The sequence below is a fragment of the Crotalus tigris genome, unplaced genomic scaffold (genome assembly GCF_016545835.1).
Source record: "Crotalus tigris isolate CLP2741 ecotype Arizona unplaced genomic scaffold, ASM1654583v1 scf7180000024372.1857965, whole genome shotgun sequence".
Taxonomy (NCBI): Eukaryota; Metazoa; Chordata; class Lepidosauria; order Squamata; family Viperidae; genus Crotalus; species Crotalus tigris.
In genome coordinates, this window is record NW_024100542.1 from 1,829,778 (window position 1) to 1,843,147 (window position 13,370).

Sequence of the window (13,370 nt, forward strand, 5' to 3'; positions counted from 1 at the left end):
CATATACGTATTTCCCCATTAGCCTTTAGAGGCATTACTATGGGGGTTTCCCATGGACTAGAATCCACAGGTTCTAAAATGCCTTGCTGAAGCAATTTGTCCAGCTCAGCATCTATTTTACCTTTGAGGACAAAAGATACCCTCCTAGGCTTGACCCTGATGAGTGTGACAGTTGGGTCTAACCGTAGCGCAATGGGGGGCCCCTTGTAGGATCCTAGCTCTGAACTAAACACATCTGCAAACTCTTGCAGACTTCTGCAAGGCTCAACATTTGCAAATGGTGCAGCCCAGTTACCTGGATTCCCAGACCCTCGAACCAATCGAGTCCAATAAGACTAGTATGTTCACCCCCAACTACCACCACATCTAGGGGACCTTCAAAATCCTTATGCTGTACTCTAAGGGTGGCCTCCCCCTTAACACACACCATAGAATTCTGAAAATCAGTGAGTATTAGATTTGATGGCCTGAGTTTAACTGCTGCATATCCTTTTGAATGTGTTAATTGAAATAATTGAGAGAGTGGACCCAGTGTCCAACTCCATTGATAAGGGAACCCCTTGCAACCTTACGTTAATGGAAAGTTTCTTCTTAAGGGGCTTGTGTGTCCCTGTTCTCAGAATACTCCTGCGCGATGCGCAGAAACTCACCTATGTTGGCTGGGGACCCTGGTACCTTTCAGATGCAATTCTTCACGAGGTTACACCTTCTGGCGACCCAAACAGATGGATGTGATGTAGCCTTGCCTGCCACATGCCCTGCAAATGGCAGAGCGGAACCTGCAGTCAGCTCGCTTGTGGCGTCCTCTGCTGGGGCCTTGTCCAGATGTCCCTTCTGCCTCCTTTCAGCTGGCTGGTGAAGTTTGTCCACCTCCTCTTCAGGATCCACTTCTGATCCTTCTCAAGCATCCTCTTGATGGATGGTAGCTGTGTCTGGAGGGTTCCTGGTGAGCCATAAGGCCTTCACAGCCCCGCCTGCTGCTTCCTCAGCTGCCACCTCTCATAACACGCCTTGGAAGGAGACATCCTCTTTTGCAAAAAACTTCTGTTGTAAGTCTCTGCTCCTCAAACTGCATACAAAGTGATCTCGCAGCCTCTCTTCCAGATCCTTGAACTCACAAGGCCTGGCCACTTGCCTTAAGGCAGCAATAAAGTCCGCAGCAGATTCACTCAGCCTCTGGTCTCTCTACTCGAATGCATGCCTCCAAGCAATGACAGATAACTTCAGCTGGAAGTGCTCCTTCAACATCTTTTTAAAGTCAGTATATGTTACTGACTCTAGAGGTGCAGATTTTCTGCAATGTCAAAAGCTTCTTGTCCACAGGCACACAAAAGAGTTGCTGTCTTCAGGCTGTCTTCTCTTATCTGATTTACTCTGAAGTATTCTCCACCTGTGCTACATAGGAATTCCATCTCTCTGGGTGGGAGACATCGAAATCAGACAAGCGGCCAATCTTTGACATCATAAACTTTACGATCTTCACCAATCACTTCCTCTGCAAGCCGTTGTTTGGAAAAGGGTCCTTTAGCCGAGCTCACCCTCCAGCGATGCTGTACTGGCAAGCCATTTTTCCTTTGACGGACTTCCTGGGTGAGTCCTTAAATCTTTTGTTTCAGCTTGCAAAGGATCCCACCTTCGTCACCAGTGTTAAATCCTTCATTCACATGTTAATGATGAAGACACATGCAACTATTAACTATTCTTTATTCAACTTCTACAACATTCAAGCAAGAGCCAAAAGGCACGCAGGCCTTTTTACATGGCCAGAAACCCGGACAGTGTCAACCAATAGGAATAGAGCGTTTTTGCGCCTTGCGCATGCGCACAAGGCTGGCACCACTCTGACTGGTCCCAGGCAGCTTTTGGAATGCCCGGGACCAATGCAACATCCCGAGCCTGCTTTTGCAGGCTCAGGACACAACACCATGCACTCTTTATCATATAAAGATCAGATTCACATTTCAAGTATCATTATAGAATTCAGGTATAGGATAATTGAACTATTACAACTATCAGCAACCCAGACCTGAAAACTATCAAGAAATTATTGGAGTACAAGTTCAGGAACATCTGCAAGGGATAATTTCTCCACCCTTTAACACTAGGATAAATGCTATTTTATAATGTTTAGCTTGGCCGTCAGACAGCAATCTAATGGGGAGGTCCTGCTTAACATGTTCAGCTGTTAGTCAAGGTAAAATAAATAACTCTACTTAGACTATCAAGCACAACAAGAAAGGATTTTCTTCAAGGCTGGCTCATCAACTTGTCATATTTCTGGCAGAGGGGAAAAAAACCCTTAATTGAAATATTGCATTTAAAATTGACTATGTGCAGTTCCAGTTACTGAGCTTCCTTTTAAAAGACCTCGATAATGAAATACTACATTTTCTTTATTATACTGGTGTTCTGCCCCCAATGTAGTGCCTCAGCAAAGCTTCAAACTTGTTTCAAAATACCGTTTTTAAATAGAAAAAAAATTATGTAGGGGCGAAGATTACAATTTCATACATTTATCTTATCATGAGTGCCTTTAGCACAATGGGAACTCCAAACCCAGAATAAGTCTCTTGGGTACGAAAATAATTGTGCAAACTTTCTTATCATGCCCTGTAGGTTACTTGCACATTCTATAAAGCCTTCTTTAAGCACACTTATTTATAAAGTATTAAGAGCAGTTTCCATGGAAACCTAAATAATTTTTATTTCCTGACATATTGATTCTTTTTTCACATTTCTGGCATTGGTTTTGAAGTAGAAATCATTACTATTACGTGGCCCTTTCTTTCCTTAAACAAACTGTGCAAATTAATTGTTGTCCATTTACACAGGATCCATCCTCCTTAACAGACATCTCATCTGAAGACTCAAATAAGGGTGAACAAAAGCAGACATTTCTTTATCAACCTTAAATATTGGTTTGAAGTGGCTGCCTTATTATTTCTTAACTGAATGCCATAGCAGGAGGAAAAAGTAGAAACACTGAGATACCGTATATTCCGGCGTATAAGACGACTTTTGAGAACGATGAAACAGCCTCCGAACTCGGCGGTCGTCTTATACGCCGAGTCATAACATTTATTTATTATTTCCGGCGTATAAGATGACTTTCTAGGCATGCGACTCGGTGTCGATCATCTTATACGCCGGAAATGACGTTATTTCCGGCGTATAAGATGATCGACACCGAGTCGCATGCCTAGAAAGTCATCTTATACGCCGGAAATGACATCATTTCCGGCGTATAAGATGATCGACGCCGAGTCGCATGCCTAGAAAGTCGTCTTATATGCGACTCGGCGTCGATCATCTTGCGACCCGGCGTCGAACTCGGGGGTCGTCTTATACGCCGGGTCGCCTAATACGCCGGAATATACGGCACATAAAGGATATGCAACTTTCTATTTTTGATTCATGTTAATGTTTTTATCCATAACTGGGGGTTTCGAACTATTATTGGGAACTCCCAAAAGACAGTTGCAAGAAACTTAGAAACTTTTAAAGTCTACCTCAGATATGGCAGTCAAACTTGGATATTTGATTATAGTATTGCTAATTTTAATGAAGTCATTAATTTTGTTCCTGTAGGGTCGCACAATAATTTATCACTTTAGAGACTGCAGAATTGTAAGGTCTGGAAACCACTGCATTAGCCTATCATGTTTCTCCGAAAATAAGAATGTCAACCCTGGGACCAAAATTCTTGGGGCCTTTCCCCATAGTAAGGATCATCAACCCTGTCACAGTAGAACTAAAACTCCCTAGACTTTTGGGGAAAATTCACCTAGTTTTCCATTGTAGCTTGCTGAAGCCTTATCGGGGCTCCACTTTAAGACCTCCTCTGAAGAAGGCGCCTGGGCCCCTCGTAGTCATGGGACAGACCCACTATGAAGTAAAACGTATTCTTGATTCTAGAATTTTTAAAGGGAAATTGCAGTACCTAATCCAATGGAAGGGATACCCGTTGTCTGAAGCCAGCTGGGTGAAATCCAGTGAAGTGAAAGCTGACAGATTGGTCAAAAGGTTTCATATGAAACACCCCAACAAACCGAAAGATAACCCTTAACATATGCTTTTGTTTACTTTACAGGATCTGTCCTTCTTGTAAGGGGGGGCCGGATGTCAACGCTGCAAATATTGTATATTCTTGCTTTTGACAATATGCAGAATTGTCTGGTAATTATGGGGTTAATACAGAGCAGAAGGGGGGTTGGGGTAAAGCCCAGGAAAGAAAGAGGAAGAAAACATTTGACCTTCACACTAATTGGATAATGTGAGATATGACGGCTAATTTAGGGAGGGAACATGCTGATAATTTAACTGCTCAGAGGAAGAGAACTTAGCTCCTAGCATACCTCCATTGTGCCTGTGCCGACATTTTGTAACAACAAAAGACTTTTAGGAAAATAATGCCTGGAAGTTCTTTGAAATGTTTCATTAGCCGGCACCATAACAAAGAACTGACCTTTTTTTTGCCTCCAAAAGAGGCACCAGATATTATTTTTAAGGGGTGTCTTTTCCACTCACCTCACAGTGGCGGCACCAACAGCTCCAGCCAGCCAGCCCACTTCTTCTGCGGCCAAAGGGGCAGCTTCATTCTGCAGCTGTGAATGGAGCTCCGGCCTACATTTCACAGTCAGAGACCTTTCTGGAAGGCCTGTGCAGCTGAGAACCGAGCTATAGATTGACTCCATAGCTCGATTCTTGGCTGCAGAGACCTTATGGAAAGGCTTCTGACTGCAAAATGCAGGCCGGGAATGCCGCAGAAGAAGTAGGGCAGCGAGGAGAGATAGGTGTTGATTCATGGGAGGTCTGCTAAGTGGCTGCAGAGTGCATGAGGCAGCTTCACCCCCCACCCCTACCTTAGCTTGATTTTTAGACCTGTACCTTGTCCCAAGACTTGGGCTTATTTTGAGGGTAGGGCTTATATTAGGCCCACCCCCCAAATCAAGCTAGGGCTTACTTTCAGAGTAGGTCTTACTTTCAGGGAAACGTGGTATATAGTCTTGTTACTGTTGTCATTATAAGGGTGAGAAAATATACAATCTGTTTTATTTTATTTTATTGAAGCTATATCCTGCTGCAATAAAACTCTTGGCTGCTTCTAAGTTGTACAAAACAAGAGCCATTAAACCATCCACTGGAAAAAGACCAACATAAAGGGCAAGAAAATGAAAAGTAATAAAAATTATAAATAAAAATTATACAACAGGACAAATCAAGAATATGCCCTCCAAAATAATTCAGATTTCAATAACTTCTGAGTACTAGCAGGGAAGGACTAGTGTGATCTCTAAGGCCATGTCATTCCCAGAAAAGCAACTTCCTAGCCTGAACTCCCTGCTCTTCCCAAAAATAATGCACTACTAGCTGGTCTTTCTTACCAGATGTAAAATTTCAATTCTGGTTGGAGTAGATACCCAAATTCCAATCCTTGAAGGTGTTTTACAACACCAGCATTGTACCTAGAAATGTTTCAGTAATCAGTGTGGGGCACATAGAATCAGTGTTATATCCTCCCATCACTCAAAGTATTAAGGATGCAGTTTCTGGCTAGACTTTAATGACAGCCCAATGAAAAACAGTTTGCAATATTCCAGATGAATGCTTAGTTTTGGAAAATGACTGTGGGTGATTTTTAGCTTAATTTACACCCTGTCAATTCCTCTACGAGATCAGAGCAAATGCACATACCACTTCCACTTGATGTTTACTTATTAAAATCAGCAAATGTTAAAACAGTTAATTAACAATATGGGGTAAAAGGCAGGCAAAAACAGAGAAGGGAGAGAAAGAACAATGGCAAGAATGTACATTATCTGTATAGCTTTATCAAAAAGTTTAGAACATTTCAGAGCCACTAAAAACAACTCTGTGCATAGTTAATATGGATAATTCCAAAGGGAGTGACCTTTGGTTGTTACAGCTTTAACTCTTTTATGAAATTATCAATAGCAGACTAAAGGTAGGAATTGACATGAGGTAATTCCTCCTCAATTCTGCACCCTGATGAAATAATTTGGTGGGGAAGAGGTATCCAACAGTAATGAGGGCATAACTGGAGAAGATTGGGGAGGAGAGATCCTGTCTTTGACCCCTGCTTTGTGGGGTGCCTCAGGGTTTGGTTCTCTCCCTGTTTGACTGTTGGGTGAGTTCCTCTGCTACCATAGAATGAGGTATTATCAGGATACGGCTGATGAATTAAGCAAAGCTGTGGAGTATCCTGGTGTCTGTAGATTGTGAAGGTCTAGATGGAGAAAAACAGGCTTCAGCTAAACCCAGCCAAGAGTGAGTAGCTTTTGATTTTGAGATCCTCTGGTTCTGGGACATCCTTGGTACTGGATAGATTCGCACTGCCCCAAACTGACTCTAGGCACAATCTGGAGGTTTCTGGATTCATAAGTTCTGCTCAAAGAGCAGATAGCAGTCATGGCTAAGGGGACCTTTGCGCAACTTCCTATTGTTTGCCAGTTGCACCTGTTCCTAGATCATAGGAACCTATTCACAGTCATTCATGCCCCGATCACTTCCTCATTGAAGTACTGCAACACACTTTACATTGGGTTGCCTTGAAGAGTATCCAGAATTTTCAGCTGATGCAAAATACAGTGGTGCAAGCAGTTATATATGTTTCTGGGAGAAAACACATTACATCTCTGCTTTGCAAGTGCATTAGATATACAGTATCAACTCACGATCCTGGTGTTGATTTTTAAAAACCTTCATGGCAGGGGACCAGATTATCTGGAACTATCTTTTCCAAATTTCACTAGTCCATTCTATGAAATCCAGCAGAGAGGGCATGTTCCAGATGCCATTGCCTTTGGTGAAACCTAGATGTGGTCCTTTTTTGTTGTGGTGTGTCTGCACTGTGGAATCTTCTCCATCCTGCGGTTGAGCTTCCAGAGATCCCTCAAGATTTGGTTATGCCTGTAGACTTGGGGACCCCAAGGGCAGGTAAATTGGTGAGATGGCCCACTACTTTTAAGAACCCTTCATCTATTACTCTTTGCTTTAGTTTAAAAAAAAATAATGTATTTATTAACGGTTGAGAGCTCTGTTATATACCATCCAGAATTATTTGTTTGTGAGATGGGCAGCTATATAAATTGTTTTAATAAATAAAAAATCAATAGTAAATAAATTACTATAGCCAGCTTCTCCTACATAGGCAGGATAGATTTAAATTATATAAATAAGGTAGCTATCAAACATAAAACTAAATTAATGATCTTGAGAAAACACATGTCAACATTTTTTTTCTCCAATGACATTTTTTTATGCTTTTTGGAGTCTTCCAAATTGTGTTGGAACCTTCTGGAAGTAATTACATCAAGGGAGTACTAAGTTTTGATCTGCACCATAGTGCATACTGGAGTTTGCACATTTCCAGCTATCCTTAATATTAGTATGCCAATCTGCTTCCACTAGTATCTCCTGTTATAAGAAGGCACATCTAACCACCTAAATATGCAAGTGTAAAAAGGTTAGAGTATTGATTGATTTCTGTGGAGCTCTTTGTCATGAAGAGCTCTGAGTAGCATACAACAAGCAATAGAAAAAAACTTCCCCATAAAAATAAATAGATAAAGCTGCAATAATTTAACTGCTTATAAAATAAAACCATATAACAATAGGAATAAAGATTCCCTCAGTTCAAGCACAGTTCCTGATCATTGCATCTCCATCTCCATGCCATTTTTTCAGTAACAGTACAGAAGGGGGTTGCTGCTGCCTTCTTTAGGTTAGTGATGGTTAGCAATAGCAATAGCAATAGCAATAGCAATAGCATTAACTTAGAGTTATATACTACTTCATAGCGCTTTACAGCACTTTCTAAGAAGTTTACAGATTTGGCATATTGCCCCAATAATCTGGCTCCTCATTTTACTGACCTCAGAAGGATGGAAGGCTGAGTCAACCTTGAGCAGGTCTGGATCGAAATGGCTGTGGGCAGAATCAGCCTGCAATACTGATTCTAACTACTATGCCATCATGGATTAGTTGTATTCTCAATCTAATCTGCAGACTAATGAGGTCCCATCCAAGGACAAGAATTAACTATGTTTGACCCTCTTAGCCTTCTTCAACCAAGTCAAGAATAGCAAGATGTTACAATCTGCTATGACAACAATAGGAATATAACATTTAAAATAGTTCATTTAAAAGACATTCTGAAAGACAGTCTGGTCTTAAAGGAGTTTTTAACAGGCCTGATTAAATCAATATGTCTTCAACTGATATTGAAAATAAGACCTCCTACTTGTAAACCATAATTCCCCCAGAGCCGTGCTCTATAACTGAGGGGTTAGTACTGAGAAGACCCTATTTCTCACCATCACTCTCTAGACTGGTTAACTGGTAAGAAGCAGGGCTTCCCTATTTGTCCTTAGTGAAATTAAGGAGAGAGTCATAGAGAGAAAAGCAGAACTTTCTAAAATATTTCCCGTTAGAACATATAATAATATATAAATTAAGATGCATCCTGGAACAGTCTCAGTTCACATGGATTTGCATTAGTCATTACTGCATCATTCTAAAGAAGCTTATTGAGGAGGACATGCTGGAAGAAATGAAGCAGAAATAGACAGTCTTCTTTGTGCACTACTATGAATTTCAATATGGTTCTCCACTGGCATGCATTTTAAAGATAATTAGCCTTTTCTCCATCATCAACAATGCTTAATATTTAATAGTACAAAAAAAATCAAAAGAGGTCTCTGCTGGAATAACCAATGGTCATCTTAATAGGCATAAGAAAAGACTGTTGGGGCCACTGCCAGCTCACATGTTTATGGAGCCCTACATTGATGAATGGCACCATATTTGCATTTTTAGGATTGTTTGGAAGGAAGGATGGCAGCAGTGTCCCTAATCTTTGTTCAGTGCCTACTCCTCTCTAGCCTAAAGTTGCCCTGATTTGGTGGATGTGGGTGAGAATAGAAGGAGTAAAAACTGTTTGAGAATTACAATAAAGGACAATATTTTCCATATCAGTTTCTAGAACAGGGGTCTTCAAACTTGGCCCTTTTATGACTTGTGGACTTCAACTCCAGAATTCCTCAGCCAGCTTGCCTGGTTGAGGAATTCTGGGAGTTGAACTCCAAAGTCATAAAAGGGCCAAGTTTGAAGACCCCTGTTCTAGAACAACCACTGATGGGATATCTCTGTGATGAAAGCACCCAATGGCTCTGAGATAAGCCAATTGGGCTGTCTCTCCCTCTGTCTCTTGCAGGCAACTGCCAGATGACACAGTCACTGACAGAAGCTCTCTGATTCAGTCTGCCCAGCTGAAAATTGGATCTAGCCTATAGAGATAAACCAGCTTGGAGTCTTGTATTTTGATCCTGAAGATATGCAAAATATGGGGGGAAAGAGGCTCCTGACAAATCATGAGAGTTGGAAACATATTCAGCTGAGTACAAAACTGAATGTTCAACTCCCCTTCAATTCTTACCATCCAGTAAGATTTTCCATATAAATTCTTAGCTTCCAGCCCTTTCAACTGTAGGATATTATTAAAAGGAAGTAAGATTCAGTTATTCATTTTATTTTTTGGGAGTTACAAGGCTAGAAAAAGCCACAATTTGGATCCTCTAATGGCACCAGAATGTTGGGCAATCTTTTGTTTACTAATAAACTAACGTCTCTCATAGAATGTGAAAGTACTGATTATTTGTCCATCTTCATGTTATTTATTAAATAAACATATTTCTATACTGCAGCAATAACAGTTTTGGCGGGTCACATATTTTCTGTTTTGAACTGCAGCAGTTTTCTGAGTCTCTGTTAGTTCTTTTTTCATCATCTGTCATAAGTTCCTTCTTTCAAATGGAAATACTAGAAATTAAAACTAAAACATTTGGCATTTACTGTATAGCTAAGATCCAACTTTCTCCACTAACTTCCTTCTCATTATAGCTATGCCTTTCCATTTCATTCCATAGTTATGCACTGAATAATATTCCAACCCTAATTTGGTAAAGTATGTATTAGTCTGCATATTAATTTGGTACAGAAGTGTGCCTACTGCAATCATTTAGCAGTTATTGGAACTGATTCTTCTGTTACATTTATTTCATTATCTTTAATTCATTCCAGCTGAATGTAGTCTTTTGGCCTGCAAAAGCTACCTCCTATTACATTGATCAGATGTCGGTAGTGCTTAACAGTAACACTTCATCTGAATCCAGGATAGAATTATTGCAACACCAGCTATTATGGACTCAATAAATTTCAAATATTCCACTGCTACAGTTTTCTTTCCAGTAACTCATATGCCCTTGGTTAGTACAGCCAAAGGAGGTTTATGGTGCAGCAAATGAAGATTGCAGAAAGCTAGTTCATTGGATATGCTTGGAAGCACCATCAAGAAATTTAGGAGGGGCGGGGGGGGAAGAGAGGGAAGAATAACAAATCCGAAAAAGGAGTATTTTCCCCTAAGGTGGATCTGAAGTGTTAATTTTTGTTCTAGCAATATACCCACCTTTTATTTTCCCTGTGCTTTTGGGGCACACTTCTAAACTAAAACTGAGATCACATTTCAACAACAAAATAATCAGAGTGCATAAAAGCAAGGGTCACTGCCTATTTGGTACATTTATGTGCTGACTTGTTGCCACAATTGCTAAAATGGAAGAAAGCCAATTAGAGAGCAGCAGATCATTCCCAGAAGCAACAGGTAACCTTCTTTGGAGGAAGGTTAAAGTCAAGGCTTTTTTTTTTTTTTTGGTCATAGAACGCCCAAAGCGGAGTTCCGGCACCTTTTTTGGATGGAACCTTGTAGGATAGGCAAGGTGGGTTGTATGATGAGTGTGAGTTCCGGCACCTTTTTTTTTTTTTTTTAAAGCACTGGTTAAAGTATACCATTAGGAGTGACTGAATATGCCAATCCATAAAGTTGGAAGGGATCTTGGAGGTTTTCTAGTTCAACCTCCTGCTCAAGCAGGAAATCCTATACCATTTCAGAAAAATGCTTGTCCTGTTTCTTCTTAAATGCTCCAGTGTTGGAGCATTCACAACTTCTAGAGGCAGGTTGTTCCACTCATTAATTGTTCTGTCAGGAAATTTCTTCTTAGTTCTAGGTTGCTTCTCTCTTTGATTAGTTTTCATCCATTGCTTCTTGTTCTGCCTTCAGGTGCCTTGGAAAATAGCTTGACTCCCTCTTTTTTGTGGCAGCCCCTGAGATATTGGAATACTGCTATCATGTCACCTGCTATCAGGTCCCCCCAAAAATGTATTTTAACCCTATGCCTAATTACTACTTCTGTACCTTTCTTTGTGACCTGCCATTCTGTTGGGAGGGGGGAGCTTTGGGATTGCTTTGTACTGTATGATATGATGTCCTTCTCCCAGGGGATGGAATGTCTCTCCCTTATCTGAGAGACATTTGCGCTTGGAGCCAGAAGAAATTGAAAGTGAGAAAGACCTTAACAAAAGTTCCTTTTGAGGCAATGCCTGTTACAAGAGTTCTGCTTTCTTGGGTGGACTAGCTGAGATAAATTTTTGCAGATTACGGATATAATAGCATATTATCCCGTTAGTCCAGCATTCTTATAGCATAGATATCTATTGAAGGCTCACAAGCAGCACATGTGCATAAAAGGACTCTTCTGTTCGTCTTCCTCAGGGATTGGTATTGTAAGATATACCCCCTCAGATGATGAAGATGAACTACGGCCATTGCCAGCTCTCATTTAAGACTTTATTTAAGCTCCTTCTAATGTCAGTTGCATTTGTGACTATCATTAAAATTTTATTCGAGAGAAGTCTACTGTTCAGCTAAATACTTTCTTTTATTAACCATCATTCTGCCATCATTCAACTCCATTGGGTCCTAAGTGTGAAACTAGAAAGACTTTTCTACTTTCTCCGCAGCATTTCAAGTTTTATACAATTGTGTGTGTGTGTGTGTGTGTGTGTGTGTGAGAGAGAGAGAGAGAGAGAGAGAGAGAGAGAGAGAGAGAGAGAGAGAGAGCGGGGGGGAAGGGTGGGAGAGAGAAGAAGGCTGGGAGAGAGAGGAAGGGTGAGAGACAGAGGGAGAGAATATTTTGCTGTTTGTATTTATTTGTTAGATCTACATCCTGTTTCCTTAGGGAGAAGGTCCATATTTTTTGCCACACAGCCCTCTTTGAAAAGCTTGGGCTAACTGATTACAAGTCACCCAATGAGTTTCAAGATTGAAGGCGGAAGAAAATCTGGATTCCCCTAGGCCTAGGGGAATCCACTATGTCATACATTTTTTGCTTTAAAAAATTGCACTGAAAATATGGCTTCTTTAGTAAGTGGAAACTTGTTTAAATGTATCCTACACATACAATTCCACACATTCCAAAGTACTTCTAAATCATTTTCAAAGCATGTTCATTTTGCTGTTGACTGGACTTGTGATATCTTTCCTATACCTTGTTAGCTATTTTTCTGCAGAGATACAACAACTTAACTTTCATTTTTCTTTCCAGATATCTTTCATCTTTCTATTTCAAGTAAGTTGAACAGCACTTCTGTATCTATTCAAAAAAAGCATATTGAGCTTGAATAGCTCACATTAGTCAGGATAGACAGACTTTTGGTGGCTAATGGCTGTTCAACATTAGGACCCAGGAAGTCCTAATAAGGCCGATTGTGGGCCTTATTGTATTATGTATGTGGGAACCGCTGGGATCTTTGGAAATTGTGGGGAATTTAGAAACAGAAGTTTTGTTGTTTAAACATACACAGTTCTCTTGGTTCCTGCCCCAAAATAGTGGGTAACATATTATTGTTTTTCAGCTACATTAATAAAATAGGGTCTGAAGCCTCCAGGCAGCTTTTGAGTTGCAGATTGCCCACATAAGTAAATTGAATTAAAATTTAAAAATATCACATAGCTTTTTTATAAGTTTTATTTATATATATATATATATATATATATATATATATATATATATATATATATATATATATATATATAATTTTATTTTTTATATATATATATAAATATAAATTTTTTAATTTAATTTTTTATTTTTATTTCTTAATTTTTAATTAAGCCTATATTCTGCTCTGGGAAGCTCAGGGGGGGGAAGGGAGGGTTTTTGTGCGGGGTGGGGGATGGGGGGGGGTTTATATATGTAATGTTTAGTTTCTTTTTTGTATATGTTGTCTTTTGTTTTGTATTGTTTTTGTTTTTTTGTAAAATTTATAAAACTTTCAATAATAAAAAAAAAACTTTATTATTATAAAAAAAAAAAAAGTAAATTGAATTAAAATTGAACTACTACTTACAGTATATACAAAGTAGATACACTATATCTACTAAGCACTTTGCACAGGAAGCACAAGACAGAGCCAATCTACTTCTCTTATCAAGCTACGTGTTTAGATGCTTA

The 13,370-nt window shown here is 39.8% G+C and overlaps 1 long non-coding RNA gene across 1 annotated transcript in view; it reads left to right on the forward strand.

The window, feature by feature from the left end:
• Positions 1 to 12,803, forward strand: part of LOC120301242 — a 60,563-nt gene extending 47,760 nt beyond the window's left edge. Inside the window, exon 3 of the long non-coding RNA XR_005554847.1 lies at positions 12,462 to 12,803. This is a non-coding gene — a long non-coding RNA (uncharacterized LOC120301242). The remainder of the gene's footprint in view (positions 1 to 12,461) is intronic.
• Positions 12,804 to 13,370: the final 567 nt, after the last annotated feature.